The sequence below is a fragment of the Lepus europaeus genome, chromosome 6, assembly GCF_033115175.1.
Source record: "Lepus europaeus isolate LE1 chromosome 6, mLepTim1.pri, whole genome shotgun sequence".
Taxonomy (NCBI): domain Eukaryota; kingdom Metazoa; phylum Chordata; class Mammalia; order Lagomorpha; family Leporidae; genus Lepus; species Lepus europaeus.
Window position 1 is genome coordinate 107,573,026 of NC_084832.1, and position 20,995 is coordinate 107,594,020.

The following is a 20,995-nucleotide window of genomic DNA, read 5'->3' on the forward strand; positions in this document are numbered from 1 at the left end:
AATCATTATAAACAAAACTGGAATTACAGTCAGAAAATTTGAATTATGGGTCTAGTTCTGTTCATAATGTCCACTGAACAAACTTAAACTACAAGAAATCTGTGCTGAAATTCAGTTTTCATAACTTTATAGAATTACCAAAATAAATTGGCAATAATAATTTTCTTCTATGAAAGGGTACTGTGTTTCAAGACCCTTTTGCCTATTATGTCAGCCCATGAGACAACCTTGTAAAGGTGACATCTTAACCTTCAAATTACGGTTGTGGTGGCTTAGGACCTGTTAAGTCAAATAAAGTTTCTGCTATCATAGGCACTTTTCTCTCCTCTGCAGCTCACTTCCACTTCCAGAGTAAGACCACTAGAGGGCACCAGGAACTTTTGTAAGCTTTCCATGCCGCTCCCTTGTTTACAACTTGGAGGAGGAAGAGAGGAAGAGAGGGAAGGGGGTGGTGGAGAGGAAGTGAAAAGAGAGGAAGGGGAAAGAGAGAAAGACAGTGATAACTGGGATAAGAAAGACCTGAAGTCTCGTGTGTATGTGTACATTTCTGAGTTAAAATGAAAAAGTGTCCTCACAATGTTTAGAGTCATTAAAAATGATCTTTTGCCTCAAGGGCTGTTTTGTTGAGATGTCTATGTGAGAATTTATTATTTATTTATTTATTTATTTTATTTTATTTTATTTTTTTTATTTTTGACAGGCAGAGTGGACAGTGAGAGAGAGAGACAGAGAGAAAGGTCTTCCTTTTGCCGTTGGTTCACCCTCCAATGGCCGCCGCGGTAGCGCGCTGCGGCTGGCGCACCGCGCTGATCCGGTGGCAGGAGCCAGGTGCTTCTCCTGGTCTCCCATGGGGTGCAGGGCCCAAGCACTTGGGCCATCCTCCACTGCACTCCCGGGCCACAGCAGAGAGCTGGCCTGGAAGAGGGCAACCGGGACAGGATCGGTGCCCCGACCGGGACTAGAACCCGGTGTGCCAGCGCCGCAAGGCGGAGGATTAGCCTACTGAGCCGCGGCGCCGGCCTATGTGAGAATTTAATACCAGTTAATTTAGAGTTTGGGGCATACTCATTCATTGTTAAATCTAATTACTCAAAACACAATCTATTTGTGCTGTCTTGATGGGTAAAAGGGGTGCAGGTTTTGAAATAGGGTAAATTTGTGTGAATTTTATCTCTGTCATGTCCTAGTTTTTGTGAATTTGAGCAGGTCATGTTCTCATTCCCGTTTCTTCATAAGTGAAAGTAAAATGAGCACAGCAATATTGTGGGCTATGTTGACAGTGAAATTGGGATACTCTATAAAATATCATGGGGTGGATCCATATGCTGTATTGTCTTGGAAGCAGACTGATTAGAGACTGGAACTGGGACTCTTGGGAAAGATACTTCAGTTACATTCCCAGCTGTACACTTCTGTTGTGTTTGATCTTGGCCCAGCTACTAAACCTTTCTATTCTTATTTTCTAAGTCTCTTAATGCCAATGACACTTTGCAGTTGCTGAATGCCTTTTGGCTTTCTCTCTCTCTCTCTCTTTCTCTCATATGTATGAGAGGCAAAGACAGATAGCAAGCTCCCTATGTTAGTTCATCCCGCAAATGCCTGCAATAGCTGAAGCTGGGCCAGGCCAGAGCTATTGCCAAGAGCAAGAAACTCAATTGAGGTCTTGACATGATGGCCCACCAATTACTTGAGTCATCACTGCTGCATCCCAAGGTCAACATTAGCAGGAAGCTGGAGTCGGGAGATGGAGCTGTGAATTGAAGCCAGGCACTCCAGTGTGGGGTGTGGGATGTGTGCTTCCCAACTAGTGTCCCACCTGGTAGGCCAAATGCACATCCCTACTTAGATATTCGAATACCAGCAACTCATATACAGTCCCACACAATGTTTATTAATATAAACAGCTTTTGCTAATTTTCTTGTTCTCTTTTCTAGTATGAATTCCAGACCTTCTAGACTAGTTTCCAAAGCTACTTTCAGAGCATAGTTGAAGTAGGAGAGCCTTGTCCAGGGGTTAACTGTCTTTTGCCACTAGCCTGAAGGCTTGGCAATGACTCTTCATAGCTCCAGTTTGGCTCTTGTTGAATTCCCTCACATCTGTATCAATTTAGTCAGAGTATTTTATTGCCAGAAGTCCTTGCTGTTTACAGCAAAGCAATTTGATAGAGAATCCACAGTTCGGTTGTCAGAATGGTTCTGAGTTGTCCACATTAAAAAAAAATGTTTTAAGGTGAACAATTCATGTATTTCATATATACAGGTTTAGGAGCATAGTGATATTTCCCACCCTACCTTCCTCCCTCCCATATGTCCACCCTCCTTCCTCCTTCCTTTCTTATTCTTTCTTTTAAATTTTATAACTTTCAGTTTATTTATGCTCATAAGATTAACCCTACACTATGTAAAGAATAGGGCTTCATTCTTTTTATGACTGAGTAGCATTCCATAGTATACATATACCATAATTTCTTTATTCAGTCATCAGTTAATGGACATCTGGGTTGACTTCTTATCTTAGCTATTGTGAGTTGAGCTGCAAGAAATGTGGGGGTATAGGAAACTCTTTCATATTCTGATTTCGTTTTGTTTGGGTAAATTCCCAGGAGTGTGATTACTGGATCATATGGTATATCTACTTATAGACTTAATTATCACCCTACTGTCTTCCACAATGGCTGTACTAGTTTACATTCTCACCAAAAGTGGATTAGGAAATCTTTTCCCTCATGTCCTCACCAGCATTTGAGTTATCCAAATTTAAACTTGGCAGTTTATTCTCCACACCCTAAGGAAGTAAACAAAGCTACCTCAGTTGTTTCATATTTTATAGCCTTTTCGTAGATAAAAGTTTATACCTACAGAATGGTTGCAAGAATGGGACCAAGGCCTTTCTGTCAGCCAGCAGCCATCAGATGTGACCCAGGATGGGTGACTACAAGTATATCCAGGAGCAATGGAGAAAGAAGCAGTCGAATATGATGCATTTTCTCTCCTGAGGGTCTGCTATTGACAGTACCTCCAGCTCTCCACGCTCCACAGAGTGGCCACCATACCTGGCCAGAGAAAGTGCTCAGACTGGGATAAAAGGCCAAACAAAGTTATATCACACTTAGGATTCATGTGCATTGTGGTGGCTGCCCATGCCCGGTTCCTAAGGGTACGACCTACAGCAAGCCTGTTCATCATGGTGTTAACCAGCTAAAATTTACATGAAGCCTTCAGTGTACTCTAGGGGCTCTGAGTCCTGAATTCTTACTGTGTTGCTGAAGGTTCCACATACAAATTCTTTGAGGTTATCCTCATTGATCCATTTCGCAAAGTCATCAGAAGAAATCCCGACACCTGGTAGATCACCAACCCAGTCCACAAGCACAGGGAGATGTGTGGGCTGACATCTGCAGGCTGCAAGAGTTGTGGTTTCGGAAAGGGACAAATTCTACCACTCTATTGGTGGCTCTTATGCAGCCTGGAGAAGGTTCAGTGCCCTCCAGCTGTGCTGATACTGCTAACACCACTAATGTCTGTAAAATTCATACCTAGCCAACCATTAATGTCTGCTGAAAGGTGTTATTTACCCATTAAAACTAGTCTGCAGCTGGCGCCGTGGCTCAACAGGCTAATCCTCCACCTTGTGGCGCCGGCACACCAGGTTCTAGTCCCGGTCGGGGCGCCGGATTCTGTCCCGGTTGCCCCTCTTCCAGGCCAGCTCTCTGCTGTGGCCCGGGAGTGCAGTGGAGGATGGCTAAGTGCTTGGGCCCTTCACCCGCATGGGAGACCAGGAGAAGCACCTGGCTCCTGGCTTCGGATCAGCGCAGTGCGCCAGCTGCAGCGCGCCGGCCGCAGCGGCCATTGGAGGGTGAACCAACAGCAAAAGGAAGACCTTTCTCTCTGTCTCTCTTTCTCTCACAGTCCACTCTGCCTGTAAAAAAAAAAATAGTCTGCATATTATTTTTTTAAAGATTTATTTATTTATTCGAAAGTCAGAGTTACACAGAGAGAGGAGAGGCAGAGAGAGAGAGAAAGAGAGAGAGAGGTCTTCCATCTGATTGGTCACTCCCCAGGTGGCTGCAATGGCCGGAGCTGTGCCAATCTGAAGCCAGGAGCCAGGAGCTTCTTCAGGTCTCCCACGTGGGTGCAGGGTCCCAAGGACTTGGGCCATCTTCTACTGCTATCCCAGGTCACAGCAGAGAGCTGGATTGGAAGAGGAACAGCCAGGACTAGAACCGGCACCCATATGGGATGCCGGTGCTTCAGGCCAGGGCGTTAACCAGCTGAGCCACAGTGCTGGCCTGTCTGCAGATTATTTCATGAATGCTTTGTCAAATTATGAAAGTTAAAAGTGCAATAATGTTTGAAGACTAAGGAAAAAAATGGTGCAAGTCTGATCCACATTCATGAACTGTTTTATGTTTTGCCCCAACAACTGTATCATTCTCTCTTTTTGCTAAACCACTTCAGAGTAAATTGCAGACATTATGAACTTTTACCCTGAAATACCACAGCACTATTTCATAAAACAAGGACATACTTATACAGAACCACAGCAAAATTGCCAATGTCATTTATAAAATACTATCTAATTCATAGCCTACATTCAAAGTTCATTACTATTCCTTTAACATCCTTTGCATCTTTTCCAGATTAGAATTTGCATCCAGTGACCTCAGCTCTTTAGTAGCCTTTTCTCCTTCTTCTTCAGCTTATTCTCCTCTTCCCCCTCCCTCCCCTCCTGCTTCCCTTCCCCCTCTCCCTCCTCCTCCCCTTCCTCCTCCCCTCCTACTTCCCTTCCCCCTCTCCCTCCCCCTACCCCTCCTCCTCCCCCTTCCCCTCCCCTCCTGCTTCCCTCCCCCCTCTCCCTCCTCCTCCCCTTCCTCCTCCCCCTTCCCCTCCCCTCCTGCTTCCCTCCCCCCTCTCCCTCCTCCTCCCCTTCCTCCTCCCCCTTCCCCTCCCCTCCTGCTTCCCTCCCCCCTCTCCCTCCTCCTCCCCTTCCTCCTCCCCCTTCCCCTCCCCTCCTACTTCCCTCCCCCCTCTCCCTCCTCCTCCCCTTCCTCCTCCCCCTTCCCCTCCCCTCCTGCTTCCCTTCCCCCTCCCTCCTCCTCCTCTTCCCCTCCTCCTCCCCCTTCCCCTCCCCTCCTGCTTCCCTTCCCTCTCTCCCTCCTCCTCTTCCCCTCCTCCTCCCCCTTCCCCTCCCCTCCTGCTTCCCTTCCCTCTCTCCCTCCTCCTCTTCCCCTCCTCCTCCCCCTCCTCCTCCCCCTTCCCCTCCCCTCCTGCTTCCCTTCCCCCTCTCCCTCCTCCTCCCCCTCCTCCTCTCCCTTCCCCTCCCCCCCCAACAGCTCTAGGTTTCTATCTGTATCCTGTGTAGTTAGCTACTTCCTTTGATTTCTACATGGTGTGTCTCAACTACTCTGTGCAGAGGGTGTAGTTCACAGAGGCTAAATGTTATTTTTCTCTTGATGGGTCATAGTAAGTAAATGATTTGTGTGCCTCAGAAGTCTATCTCTTGGAGCAAGTGTTTGGCCTAATAGTTAAGATACCAGTTAAGACACCTGATTGGCGTGTCTGAATCTGATTTCTAGCTGCAGCTCTGGATTCCAGCTTCCTACAAGTTAAGACCCTGGGAAGTAATGGAGGTGGCTCAAGTGGTGGGTTCCTGCTACTCACGAAGGGGGACCTGGATTGAGTTCCCAGTTCTCGGTTTCACTCTGCCTTGTTCTGGCCTTAGTGGGCATTTGGGGAATGACCAGCAGATGGGAGCTTTTATATGAGTTCTTCTATGACTGTATGACTGTATTTTTCTTCTTGAACAAATAAGTCTGCCTCTTGAAACTTTGTTTTAACTTCTAACTCCACCCAAAATAATGGCTCTAACCCCATTCTCTACTTCTCTGGAATCCCAATCTACTGCCTAGAAATGTGAGAAGTGTAAGTTAATCTCTCATATTCTCATCATAGTTGTGTTCTGAACAAATTGTAGCTTCTGCCCTCTACTAAAACCCAACAGCCTTTCTTGTTCATGTCAGCATTGCTTCTCTGGTGAGAGTCTGGTGTTACTGTCTGTTGCTGTCCCTGTGGAGAAGGGGAGAGTGAACTATCTTTTCATGGAAGAGATGCAGATAGAGAAAAATGGTTATTTCATGCTGCAGCTGTTTTCCTCTTAGGTCTTATGAGTGAAGTCAACTCCATTTCATCAATTTAAAGATTAATTTTCTTTCAAAAATTATCATCTATTTGAAATATTAATATTCTGCTCACGAATATAATTCTGGTTTTATTATAAAATTCATAAACCTGATATTACACCAAATGCTTTTGCTCTTCTCTTTCTCAGAGACGTGTTATAAATGTTACATTGACTAAGAGTGAATGCTACACACATAAATCACATTTTTCTAATCAGTATGTTTTTTTTTTTTTCTCTGACCAGAGGAGAAAATGTTTCAGTCCACCTAACCCTAAAAATAATACCATATCAAATAACACTCATTGCATCAGTTTCATGTAGTTCCAGTTCAGGCACTGTGGTTTAGAATACTCTCCAGCCTGTGGTGGTCAAATCTCCCAGTGCTCTTCCCTGATATTTGAAGATGCTGTTCTGTTCTTTGAAATTTTCCTTTTGCAGACTCAACAGTGTGACTCAGCTGCTCCGCAGAGGACAGCATTTCCAGACTCTATCATCCTGGCCATCTTCATTTTCTGGGTTCCAGTAAGTCAGTGACCCTTATGAGGTGTGGCCCAAGATGCCCCACCTTTGTCCAACCTGTGGCAGGAAAGGCCTCCTTTGTGCTGACACTCTCCTCCCCCTTTTCTGGGTTCTTATGTCATTCTTTGACTTTTCATCTATTGGCAATCCTAAATTATTCCCCATGAGCGTCTATAATTTTCAGTTTCTTACCAGTCCTATGTTGCTGTGAACTTAAAATAGATTTATCAAGCCCAATTTTAGAAACTTACATTTATGTTTAACCTGTCACAGACTTCATGAATACTGATATGAAGTATGTTAGAAATAAACTCTTCCTTTAATTTCATGCAAAAACCAGAATAGTGTATTTTATAATTGTATTCAATATTTTAAAAATATTAGTAATAGCACAGGATGAAGGGTTTCCTAGACATGACAATAGGAATTTCCTTTTTAATAAATTTTTAAAAGATTTATTTAGTTTTATTTGAAACAGAGAGAGAAAAAGAGAAATGTCTTCCATCTGCTGGTTCACTCCCCAGGTGGCTGCAGTGGGCAGTGCTAGTTGTGCACTCTGTTTCTGAGGGCTAGGATGACTTTTTTGTTGCTTTCTGCCCTGAACAGTAATGAATGACTTTGTTGCCTTGTCTCTTTTTACTGACATTTGTAATCAGGTCTGTCCATTTGTTTCTACTAATAAACCAGGATTTGTGGGTTATGATCCTGAGAAAATAATGTAGTAGGCCTGAGTCAATATGCAGTTCAGACCAAACAATATGTAAATATACTTTCAGATTGTAAACTTCATGAGAGCTGAGACTGTGTCTTTTATTCACTGCTCTATCACCTATGTTTGTAACAGTTTCTGTCACCTGGTTAGGCTCTCACATTTCTGTTTAGTACATTTTTTCTTATGTTTGTGAATGAATCAATGCCTGTCAAATGCTGTGCTGATTATTTTCTAATATATTCTTAATTCTCCTATTAATTTTGTGAGTAAATATTATAGTCTCATGTTTACAGATGAGGAAACTGAAACTCATTAAGTTAAGGTTTCTTCCCCTACATTGCTAAGATAACACAAAGCAAGCAAAACATTCAACCAGATCTTCAGACTCCTAGTCAATATAGATGATTTGCATTATACTACATCTGGCAGACTCCAAAAAGTTAATGGGAATTAAAAGATAAGCTTATTTTGCCGCAAAAACAATTTTGAAATCCATGAATAGTCTTTTTTTTTTAAAGATTTATTTTATTTATTTGAAAGACAGAGTTATAGAGAGAGAGACAGAGAGAGGAGTCTTCCATCTGATTGTTCACTCCCCAGATGACCAAAACGGCTGGAACTATGCCGATCTGAAGCCAGGAGCCAGGGGCTTCTTCCAGGTCTCCCACATGGGTGCAGGGGCCCAAGGACTTGAACCATCTTTCACTGCTTTCCCAGGCCATAGCAGAGAGCAGGATTGGAAGAGGAGCAGCTGGGACTAGACCCGGCGCCCATATGACACGTCGGCACTTCAGGCCAGAGCTTTAACCCACTGCGCCACAGCGCCAGCCCGAATAGTCTTTTCGTAATATATATTTTCCATGATTTTTTCCATTTTAAAATTTTTATTTATTTATTTGATTGGGGGGAGGGAGAGAAAATGCTTCCATCTGCTGTTTCACTCCCCGAATGCCCCACAGAGACCAGAGGACTGAAGCTGGGAGCTGGGAATTAAATCCAGGTTTCTCATGTGGATGGTAGTGACCCAACTGCTTGAACCTTCACTGTTGTCTCCCAAGATCTGCATTGCCAGGATGCTGAAATCAGGATTCATAGCTAAGGATTAAACCCAGGCACTCCAGTGGGGGACACAGGTGTCCTAACTGCTAGACTAAATGCCTGCCCCTCCAGGAGTTTTTTTTTGAAGACTCCTTGTATGCATGGATTTCAAAGTTTCTTGCACCAAAATAAACTTATTGTTTCATTCCATTTTTCCATGAACTTTTTGAAGTATCCTCATATTAGAAAGCTATAAGTGATGGTCTGCAACAGCAGCCAATATTTATTGAATAATTTTTTAAAAGATTTATTTATTTATTTGAAAGTCAGAGTTACATAGAGAGAGGAGAGGCAGAGAGAGAGAGAGAGGAGAGAAGTCTTCTATCTGCTGGTTCACTCCCCAATTGACCGCAGCAGCTGGAGCTGTGCTGATCCGAAGCCAGGAGCCAGGAGCTTCTTCTGGGTCTCCCACACGGGTACAGGGGCGCAAGGCCTTGGGCCATCTTCTACTGCTATCCCAGGCCATAGCAGAGAGCTGGAAGTGGAGCAGCGGGATTAGAACCGGCGCCCATATGGGATGCCAGTGCTTCAGGCCAGGGCGTTAACCTGCTGCACCACAGCTCCAGCCCCTGAATAATTTCTGTAAGTCAGATACTGTGCTAAATGCTGTACGTGTTTTATCTCATTTAATTTCTCTGGCAACCTTTTTTGGTAATAGTATAATCATCATTCTGAGTTTATTGATGAATTGAGGTTTAAGGTAGCTAAAATAACTTTGAGTCTCCACAGCTAGTTTCTTTTCTGTTATTCTGCAGATGCTATGTTGGGATGAGGTCAATGGAGGGGAGTTGGCCCTTTATCCTCACTCCCATGAGTCGTGTTTACGACCTTTCGCACCCTTGATTTTATTTCTCCAAGGTGGTTGTATAGGCCTCATTCTTCTCTAGCAGATTTTACTATGTTTGATTCCTGTCTGCATGGAACTGTAGTATCCAATGATTTCTTTCTGATTCAGCTTGCCTCTCTGAACTTCTCAAGGTTGCCAAGTTCACAAATTCTCATGTGCAGGCTTTATAATTCTATACTCTTATCTAAATGGCTCTAAATCTAGCTTTAGCATCTCTTGGTCAGCACTATAATCTTTAATTCTCATTGAGTGTTAGCTCTTTAAAGTCCTTATGTGTCTGAAAGATACTGTTGTTTAAGAGACAGGCATATCTGAGCTTCAGTCGGATTTTAATTTCTCTAGTCTGATGACCTTGAATATATAATTTACCCTCTTTGAGTCTCAGATTACACCTTGGAAAATGGAGATGATACTGTCCATCACAAATGTCCATTATCAGCACTGATGGAGCAAAGTTTGTAAAGTGTTCATTACAGTGTCTGTTACATAAGGAATATTCAGTAAATGGCAATCATTACCATTGTTTTTGTTGGTATAACTGTTATTGTTCACAGGGTTGGCTAGACCTAAATGGATATCTTTGGTATTCTTTTCCCTATAAGCTTATCATTACATCAAACCAGTCACAGCCATCTATGTGTACATCATTTTCCTGAAAAACGAGTCTCATATGTCCTTGTTATCAGCTGTATTCAATCAGTTAAGTGACAGCTTAGCAAAGAACTTGAGGATAGGGGAGGCGAGAAACAAGATTTAAGTGTCAGATGACAGGCCTTTAGGGTTCTTTTCAGTTTTTGCTTATATAATTCCTTCAGGTGGCAACTGCTCAACATTTTTTAATTACTCAATTTTCCATTTTTTCTTTTTAAGCAACCATAGATGTTTAAGGATTATTATTTTTTCTCATAGAAGAAAAAATATCTATAACATGACATTTTTAAAGAAATGATTTTGAATCAATATATGTTTAATATATCATAAAAATATTAATTGAAAGACACCACATTATTGTTTAAATGTAGAGAACAGTGAGAATGATATTTTAGCTGGAGTGTAACAGATCTTCTAGACCTAGTATATGGTTTCATTGCTTCATTAATAGTATTTATTTTCCTTAATTTTAAAAATATGCCTTGAAATGTTATTTCAGGCTGGAAGATCTTTGGGTAAAACCCTAATTGCTGTCAAGGAAAACACAATTTTCCAGCCAATGTAATATAACCACACAGTTGTACATTCATGTAAGTTGTGTACAAAGCTGCACTGTAATACTGAGAGAGGAGAGTTTTGGTTAAGCTGGGGCTTCTGAATTTTGACTGTTGTTACATAAACATTGACATTTTGTGACTAATGGCCAGGAAAATAGCACTCACACCAAAAGTTCAGCTCTCCCGTTGTTTACATCCTGGCCTTGCAGAGCAGTCTTCTGTACTCTGAATTCTCTCAATGATTTGACAGGAGGTTCCAGAGGCAGCAAGGTCTGGGAGGTGGGCAGCCATGTCCATGATCTTCTCAACTTCCTTAAATTAATCAGGAGTTGGGATTTCAGGCTACAGCCATGAATAAATTCTAAAAGGCAGTTATCTGTGGAAAGGTCATACATTGACTTTTGTGTATTAGGGTACACAGAATTGATTGCAGGTCACTTCTCAAGGGGAGATTGTTGATTGGAGTATGGACTGTAGAGGTTGACCCAGGAGTACCTTTTACCTGAAAGTAAAGGTTGCTGCTGGAAAGAAGGGCAAGGAAAAGAAAAATGAGATGCAGAAGAAAAACAAACCTGTTTCAGTATTTTACCTTGAATTGGTCCTTTGTGTGATGAAGATGTTAATCAGATTTAGTTAAAAAGTATTGGATTTTTAGAAAACACAGATACATAAATTAATGTGTTTTTGCATATATATATAACACAAGAAACTATTGTTTGTTTAAAGATTGGTGCTAAAAGTTAAAGCAAAAAATAAGGAAGTGATTTATAATTTGTTAACAAGTGGTTGACATGTGTGTATTTTCATAAGTTCTATATTGAGAAGTATGTAATAGTGTAGATAAAAATATCTAACCTGTGTCAGAACTCTTGTTATGCATATTTTATTCCCTCACATATTCAATGTGCACTTAGCAGTTTCAAAATTTTCATTATTCAAGTGTGGGCGTGTAGTCTAGTGGTTAAAAAACTGGGTGGGATGCCTGTGTCCTGTGTCATAGTGCTGCTGCTGAGACCAGTCTCCTGCTAATACAGACTCTGGGAGGCAGCAGTGACGGATGAAGTAATTGGGTTCCTGCCACCCACGTGGGAGACTTGGGTTGGGTTCTGGATTCCTGGCTTTGGCTCCAGCACAGTCTTGGCTGTTGTGGGCATCTGGGGAATGAACGAGCAGATGAGAGCTCATTTTCTTTCTTTCTTTTTTTTTTCTGCTTTTAGTTGTTATTTATTTTATTTTTTTAAACTTTTATTTAATAAATATAAATTTCCAAAGTACAGCTTATGGATTACAATGGCTTGTTCCCCCCCATAACTTCCGTCCCACCCACAACCCTCCCAATTCCTCCTGCTCCCTCTCCCATTCCATTCGCATCAAAATTCATTTTTCAATTATCTTTATATACAGAAGATTAATTTAGTATATATTAAGTAAAGATTTAACAGTTTGCACCCACACAGAAACACAAAGTGTAAAATACTGTTTGAGTACTAGTTATAGCATTAATTCACATTGAACAACACATTAAGGACAGAGATCCTACATGAGGAGTAAGTGCACATTGACTCCTGTTGACTTAACAAATTGACACTCTTGTTTATGGCGTCAGTAATCTCCCTAGGCTCTTGTCATGAGTTTCCAAGGCTATGGAAGCCTTTTGAGTTCATCAGCTCTGATCATATTTAGACAAGGTCATAGTCAAAGTGGAAGTTCTCTCCTCCCTTCAGAGAAAGTTACCTCCTTCATTGATGGCCCGTTCTTTCTACTGGGATCTCATTGGCAGAGCTCTTTCATTTAGGTCTTCTTCTTCTTCTTCTTCTTTTTTTTCCAGAGTGTCTTGGCTTTCCATGCCTAAAATACTCTCATGGGCTCTTCAGCCAGATCCAAATGCCTTAAGGGCTGATTCTGAGGCCAGAGTGCTGTTTAGGACATCCGCCCTTTTATGAGTCTGCTGTGTATCCCGCTTCCTATGCTGGATCGTTCTCTCCCTTTTTAATTCTATCAGTTAGTATTAGCAGACACTAGTCTTGTTTATGTCATCCCTTTGACTCTTAGACCTCTCATTATGATCAATTGTGAACTGAAATTGATCACTTGGACCAGTGAGATGGCATTGGTACATGCCACCTTGATGGGATTGAATTGGAATCCCCTGGCACGTTTCTAACTCTACCATTTGGGGCAAGTCAGCTTGAGCATGTCCCAAATTGTACATCTCCTCCCTCTCTTTTTCCCACTCTTATATTTAACAGAGATCACTTTTCTGTTAAATTTAAGTCAGTCTGGAGATTCCTCAGAAACCTGAATATAACCCTACTATACAACCCAGCCATCCCACTCTTTGGAATTTACCCAAAGTAAATTAAATTGGCAAACAAAAAAGTGGTCTGCACCTTAATGTTTATTGCAACTCAATTCACAATAGCTGAGACCTGGAATCAACCTAAATGCCCATCAACAGTAGACTGGATAAAGAAATTATGGGATATGTACTCTATAGAATACTCTACAGCAGTCAAAAACAATGAAATCTGGTCATTTGCAACAAAATGGAGGAATCTGGAGCACATCATGCTGAGTGAAATAAGCCAGTCCCAAAGGGACAAATATCATATGTTCTCCCTGATCAGTTACAACTAACCAAGCACCAAAAAGGAAACCTGGTGAAGTGAAATGAACACTATAAGAAACAGTAACTTGATCAGCCCTTGTCCTGACTGTTGATGTACAACTTAATACTTTATCCCTTTTAGTATTTTTTCTTTGTTCTACTTAATACTATTGGTTGAACTCTGTAATTAATACACAATTATTCTTAGGTGTTTAAATTTAACTGAGAGCTCATTTTCTTTGTTAGTCTCTCCCTTCTTGTCAAGTAAATAAATAAATTATAATTGAGAAAAAAAAGTTTTCATTATGTAATTTAATTCTCACTTTATAATCCATAAAGTAGGTAGAATACACACCATCAACCCCATTTCTCAGAAAAGGAAACTGAGGGCAAACAGGCCAAATGACTTTGTTAAGCAGTATGTAACTAGTATTTGTTAGATCTAGATTTCAGCCCAATTTTATTTCTGCATATTGTATCTTTCAAGTAAGTTTAATTTCTACATACTATATCACATGGACCATACTAAAATAAAATGTGTAATATGTGCTTCTGTTAGTTTAATTACACTGAAGATAATGAAACACAGAGCTGCTTGGGGAGCAGTAATATTTACTCCCTTGTCAAACTCTTATTTACCTACCTGCTTTTAAGCACATTTAATTTGCAACTCATGGCTACAATTAAAACAATACCTAAGAATTAAGTCAGTTATCATCTGTTTGTGTGTTATGGAAGAGTCAAGATATGAGCCCAAAATTCTAGATAGTTGCTCCTTACTTAATTTCTGTGACCATTCATCTAATGTTTCAGTTATGATGATTTTGTTACTTACTTACCTGTCTTCTCATCCTCATTCCATCTCTTGCGGTACTTCTCTTCCCTCATCCTGTTCTTGCATTTTAAAGGACCATAATGCCCTCTTCCTGCTTAATGTTAAAGGGGACTGACTGCTGATTTTGTAGACAGAATTATTGGCTCCATGTACTTTTTCTCTGCATATCTGACAATCATAAGATTTTAATGTTTAAAGGTTAATCTAATCTGATGATCATTCCAAGGATTGGATTTTCTTTATCCTTGTCCAGTGATGCTGTCCCACATTTAGATATATCCTGTGGGGCAAGTGTTTGGCCTAGCAATTGAGATGCCAGTGAGAATGCCCAAGTCCCATTTTGGAATATCTAGGTTTGACTTCTAGCTCTAGCTCCTGATTCTAGCTTCCTGCTAATGCAGATCCTGGGAGGCAGTGCTGATAATTCAAGTATTGGATTTCTATTTTTTTTTCTTATTTTTTTTAGTTTATTTGACAGGTAGAGTTACAGACAGTGAGAGAGAGAGACAGAGAAAGATCCCTCCTCCATTGGTTCACTCCCCACATGGCCACCACGGCTGTTGCTGTGCCAATCCAAAGCCAGGAGCCAGGCCCCCCCCCCCCCATGCAAGTGCAGGGGCCCAAGCACCCAGGCCATCCCCCACTGCCCTCCCGGGCCACAGCAAAGAGCTGGACTGGAAGAGGAGCAACCAGGACCAGAACTGGCGCAAGTATTGGATTTCTACCATCCAGGTTGAAGACTTGGATTAAGTTCCCAGCTCTTGATTTCAGTCTGACCCATCTAGCTGGTAATTAGAAAAAATATCCCATGATGAGAAGCTTCCTCCAACCATTCCTTTCTATTTATTTTTTTTAAAGCTTTTATTTAATGAATGCAATTTTCATAGGTACAACTTTAGGAATATAGTGGTATTTCCCCCCATACCCACACTCCCACCCCCACTCCTGTCCCACTCCTGTACCACCTCCTACTCCCTCTCCCATCCCATTCTTCATTAAGATTCATTTTTAATTAACTTTATATACAGAAGACCAACTCTATACTAAGTAAAGATTTCAACTGTTTACACCCCCCCACACACACACACACAACATAAAAAGTACTGTTTGAGAACAGGTTTTGCAGTTAATTCTCATAGTACAACTCATTAAGGACAGAGGTCCTACATGTGGAGTAAGTGTACAGTGACTTCTGTTGTTCATTTAACAATTAACACTCTTATTTATGACGTCAGTGATCACCTGAGGCTCTTGCCATGAGCTGCCAAGGCTATGGAAGCCTTTTGTGACCACAGACTCCGTCAGTATTTAGATAGGGCCAAAGGAAAGTGGAAGTTCTTTCCTCCCTTCAGAGAAAAGTACGTCCTTCTTTGATGGCCCTGCCTTTCCACTGGGGTCTCATTCACAGAGATCCTTCATGTAGGATATTTTGTGCCACAGTGTCTTGGCTTTCCATGCCTGAATTGCTCTCATGGGCTTTTCAGACACATCCGAATGCCTTAAGCAGCCATCCCTTTTTAAATTTGAGCTTCTTTCTTGGATTTTACCTTCATTGAACCAAAAATATTTCTCCCTGTTTTTTAAAAACACTTTTCTTTGTAGTTCTACCTTTAGGAAAACATAAATATTTTTCCTTTCCACATGCTAGACCTTTGTGTTCGTACCTAGATACCTAGATATTATCTTCTGCACCCCAGACCAGACACTACTAATTCCACAAACCATTGATTGCAGCACTTACTATTAAGTTCCTTTTCTTTTTGTGCTTATTCTTCTCCAGACAGTGTCCCTGATCTTCAGAGTTCATCTTGGTGCTGTAAAATAGAGACATGAAACAAGCAGGATATAGATACGTACATCTGAGCTATCTGAAGGTAGTGAGTGAGGTTGTAGCATGAGGTAAGGTCAAACAAATGAAGAGGTCTATTTTTCTAATTTGGGCCTTCTTTGGCTTTAGAGACTGGGGTACATTGAGAAGACCTGAAAAGGGATATTGGAAATAAGCTTCAGTTCAGCTTAGAGAACTATAGGTGAGGGTGAATACATTTTATACCCTTTCAGGGAGGAGTGAGCCTTCCAACCCAACCTTCTCAGTCACATGCCCAGTAAAATCTCAGCCAATGATGAGTCATGGAAAGAAAGCAGAGTGGCACCAACAGATGGGGAACATCCAGAAGCCTTCATCCATTCATGAATCTCCTAACTTACTTTACAGTTCCTTTTGCAGTTGAGGCTGTACAGAAAGCATTTTGTCAATTCTCTTTGAACACCCAGATTTATACATAGCAGCATTAGCAGAGCCAAGAATGCTTCTTGGTAGATTAACTATGTTGTGGGGAGGCCTCTCATAAAGGTCTTGGAAATCTAGGGGTTTATGAATATGGGTGCAGGAAAAACATTATAGAACATATAGGGTCAATTCTAGATTTTGAATATTTAAAAACTTAATTTATTCTGTCAGGATCTCATTTACCCTTTGCAAGTAATATATGATTGCTTTTAACATGAAGGAAATAAATCCCATGATTGTTTAAAATTGTAAAGTATGTGTATATCAGGCAGCCACAGACCTGAATTATGACTTTGAAGCTTTCTAACTGCAACATTTATAAACCTAGTTCAGCCCATGGAAAACCATGGACATATTTTGGTTTGGCTGTGGGCCTTCTCTTCGTCTTCTAGGTCACTGAATGCAAGGGAAAAAAATTGGAAATATTTTTTGAAGCATAGGTTTATTTTTCCCTCGCAAACTTACTTGATTTTCTCCAAAGGATCTATTTTGTTTTAGACAAGAGATAGCTTCCCTATCACTGAAAAGATGTTTTTTAGACTAATTTCAACACACGACTCTGTGATTCTCAAAAAAAACTTACCAAGATTGAATATAACTGCAAAGGGAGTTTTCTATACAGTTGAAAGTCTGATTGGTTTGTATACAGTGCTGTCCATCCCTGGTCTTCCCTTTGCAAAAAAGACCCTTCAAGCTTCTTACCTATTAGGGGCTAAAGGGATATTCAGGTATCAAAAACTAAGTTATATTGCTGATTTTGCTTTTGTTCTGTCTGTGGCTTTAATCCAGCAGACTTTCAGTTTCCACACCTCTTGACTATGCATAAATGCCTCTGGGTCTTGGAGTCTGCCTTGAGCTGATTGTTGTTCTTTGCCATCTCTATATTGTATATTTCACTACTGACTCTCAGTTTCCCCAAACAAAGTCTGGGGTCAGTTAGACACATGCAGTGCACCACTGCCATAACTCTAAGATTTCTATGATAATCAAGGCCCTCCCCTCTAAATTTTTGATAATGAGGGGCTGGCATTTTTATGTAACAAGTTAGCCTCTGCCTCTGATGCTGGTATCCCAAATGGGCACTGGTTCGAGACCTGGCTGCTCCACTTCCAATCCAGCTCCCTGATGATGCACCTGGGAAAGTGGCAGAAGATGACCCAGGTGAATGGGCCCCTGCACCCACTTGGGAGACAGTCAAACTTGTGTAGGCACAGAAGTACAGAACAACTTTCACTGACACCAGAACATTGTTTCTTAAATTACTCGTATGTGAAACATGATCTAATTTTGCTTTGTAATTTTTTTCCAAGTCTTGATTCTTGTGTAGGTTTTCAAAGAGATAGGTACAGACTGCCCATATGCTTCTATTTGTCATTCTGATCACATTTTCTTGGATATTATGGCTCTTCTGTAGAACTGTATTTATCAATTTGATAAAATCTACTTTTTCTTAGCTCTGTAATTTCTTCTCGTGTTTAAGGTCTAATTCACTCCCAAGAGTAAGTTATAGCACCTACAATTTTCTTTGAATGATTTTATAATACAAAGTTATTATTCTATAGCAACCTTTCCAAGACTCATTGTAAAGAGGAAAAATGTACCTCAGACTGTTTAAAGTCATCTATCTGAATGTATACAGATTATTTTCCTTCATTATTTGTGATCAAAAGGAGTGGTCATTATCCTCAGATGAGATAGGTAGCGACAAATTCTGTGTATTACTTCACTCTAAGTGAAGGAGAGAGAGAGTTTCTAAGCAAACACCATAAAATCTCCTGTTTTAACTAAGAGAGCAAAGAGCACATTTCTTAAACAGTATTTTTCAAAGCTTAACCTCATGTTTTAACAACCCCAGATGACTTATGTGTCTGGTTTTCTTGTTCATTGGTTAGCTTTCAATGCTTAAATTCAGAAAAAAAAAAAAAAAACAGATCACCTGCTCATTTTAAGATTTATTTGGAAGGCGGAGTTACAGAGACATGGAGAGAGAGACAGAGAGAGAGAGAGAGAAAGAGAGAGAAATGAGTGAGAGAATCTTCCATCTGCTGGTTCACTACCCAATGGCTGCCGCAGCTAGGGCTGGGCCAGGCTGAAGCCAGGAGCCTGTAGTTCCGTGTGGGACTCCCACATGCATAGTAGCAGCGCAGGCATTTGAGCCATCTTACACTGCTTTTCTATGTTCATTAGCAAAGATCTGGATATGAAGCAGAGCAGCCAGGACTTGAACTGGCCCTCATATGGGATACCTACCAGCATCACAGGCAGCAGTTTTACCAGGTGCACCACAGTGCTGGCCTCACCACATTCATTTTTCTTTTCTTTTTTGTTAAAGATTTTATCATTTATTTGAGAGGTAGAATTACAGACAGTGAGAAGGAGAGACAGAGAGAAAGGTCTTCTGTCCGCTGGTTCACTCCCTAATTGGCTGCAATGGCCGGAGCTATGCTGATCCAAAGCCAGGAGCCAGGAGCTTCCTCCTGGTCTCCCACATGGGTGTAGGGACCCAAGGACTTGGGCTATTTTCTACTGCTTTCCCAGGCCATAGCAGAGAGCTGAATGAGAAGAGGAGCAGCTGGGACAAGAACCGGCACCCATATGGGATGCTGGCACCACAGGTGGAGGGTTAACCTACTGTGCCACAGCGCTGGCCCTCATTCATTTTTCTAAACTAAGTAGTAGATGAATCTCATAATATAGTCCCCAGTATCGGGGTGCTTGAGGAGGATTGAAAGTTCCATTTTCACATCAGCTTCTCCAGGATTCTAATTGGTCTCTTTTCTAGGAAAAAATTATAATACGATTCTAGTGACACTTGCCTGGATGCTGAGGTTGTTTTATGGAAATGCATTTCCCAGTTTTAGCATAGTAAGCATCTCCTTTTTCCTAGCTGTGCAGTTTTTCCTTTTGCATATTCTCATCTTTGAGGTCTAGTTTACTCCTTGGGGCACATAGAACACTTATGAATATCAGTGAGACAAACACAGCACCTGTTGTTACATCTGGCCACTCCCAACATTAGTGGTCTCCTCCTTAAAAATTCACTTTTCTACATTTCTCTCACACATATCTGGTGGTCTAAGTATCTAACTAAGGAGAGAGATAGAGCCTCATTCCTGAGAATTGTGAGCTTCTGGTCACCATGTCCTTCTCAGACCATAGCTGACATACTTGTTCATTTCCTATCATGATTGGACAGAGAAATAGCAAGATTGGGTTCAATAGATTACCTGGGTATCAAACACACTCTTCCTGTTTAGATCGTGTAACACAAACCCTACCTTCTCCTGATTAACATGGTCAGTTAGTTTTGTTTGGAGATGATTCTTTTATTTGCTAATTGGCTCCTAGCATGAAGAATTTGATGTTATTGGGAAGTTTCTGGAGGTTAAATAGGACCCTTCCTATGTCCCTTAGTGAAAGTGTTCCCTTTATATGAACCAAGATCTCTAGGTTCACACATTGTAATTGTAGGAATGGAAAATAAATTCATCCTGTAGGTTACAAGTCATGGTAAACAGAACTACTCTTGCTTCCTTACCTTAGTTCTCAGATCCATGTATTCTATCTGTTAAGGACATAACACTGTACAATGATTGGTAGTTTAGGGTGTTTAACATTCTGTCTAGAGGTACCTTATTCTTGAAGGAAAGCAGAGTGTATTAATCTATTTTCTTCTGAACTGACATAAATGGAGAGAGATTCTTACTAGTAGAAGAGGCATGGCAGAAAGTGTTTCTAGCAATTATCAGGTAGGTAGCAATGTCTTGGTTTCAGAAGATGACCATCTACCATAGAATGAAACCCTACTATGTATAGGTAGATAAAGGTAAAAATGAATTCAGATAGAATTACTCATTGGAATTATGCTTTCTGATAAAGATCTGGTTCTGAAGAATTAAGATTGAGGAATTAACAGCAAGGCTGTTAATGACAGATAGTTAAGGTACTCAAGAACTTAGAGTAATAGATTACCTAAAAATTACCTCCATTGAAAGTGTATAGGTAAGGGTGAAAATGGTACTTCACTATATCACCACTCCTGTCACATTGTCACATATATAAAAATATAACTTTAGCTGTGTTCCAGTATGGAGTCCTATAGTTGCCTGGATTTCAAACTCAGCAGATCACCAAAGCTAAAACCATAAATTTTTAAAAACTAAAATGAACTTCACTGGCCTAGTCTTTTCTGAAACTACATGCTTGGTCAGCAGAGGTAGATATGGTCTGGTGGAAAAGAGAAAGAAAATGGGGTGGGCATAAGTTGAACAATGCTATTGATAGTCTTTAACTATAAGTCCTGCTGACTGTTCTCCATAGACAAAGAAAGATGCTTGGGGTAGAGGTGGAAGTCCCCGAAGAGGCAATGTCTTGCCATTTCTTAATATCTACAGTAATAGTGTACTGTAATAGAGAACATTTACTAAGTACTTACTATGTACTAGCAGTGTTTTGTGCACTTTACTTATTTCATAGAGCCAAAGATCTTGAGGAAGTACTGGAATAACCTAGTATTACATATAAGGAAGCCAGAACACAGTGAGATTACTTAACTTGTCCAAGAATGACACCACTCTACGTGGTGAGCTGGGATTAAGAAGTAGGAGGCCTTACTCCAGTGTCCTTATTCTCAAACACTCTTCTAAGATGCTAAATTGCCTTTATGAGATGAGAACAGAGTGCTCTGCTTGTGTTAA

General features: G+C 41.0%; 1 protein-coding gene and 1 pseudogene across 1 annotated transcript in view; both read left to right on the forward strand.

The window, feature by feature from the left end:
- The window catches only part of PDE6H (phosphodiesterase 6H), a 182,806-nt gene that overhangs the window by 42,977 nt on the left and 118,834 nt on the right, over positions 1–20,995 (forward strand). The gene's annotated exons all lie outside the window — the stretch shown is intronic.
- LOC133762198 (large ribosomal subunit protein eL15-like) lies at positions 2,925–3,500 on the forward strand (annotated as a pseudogene).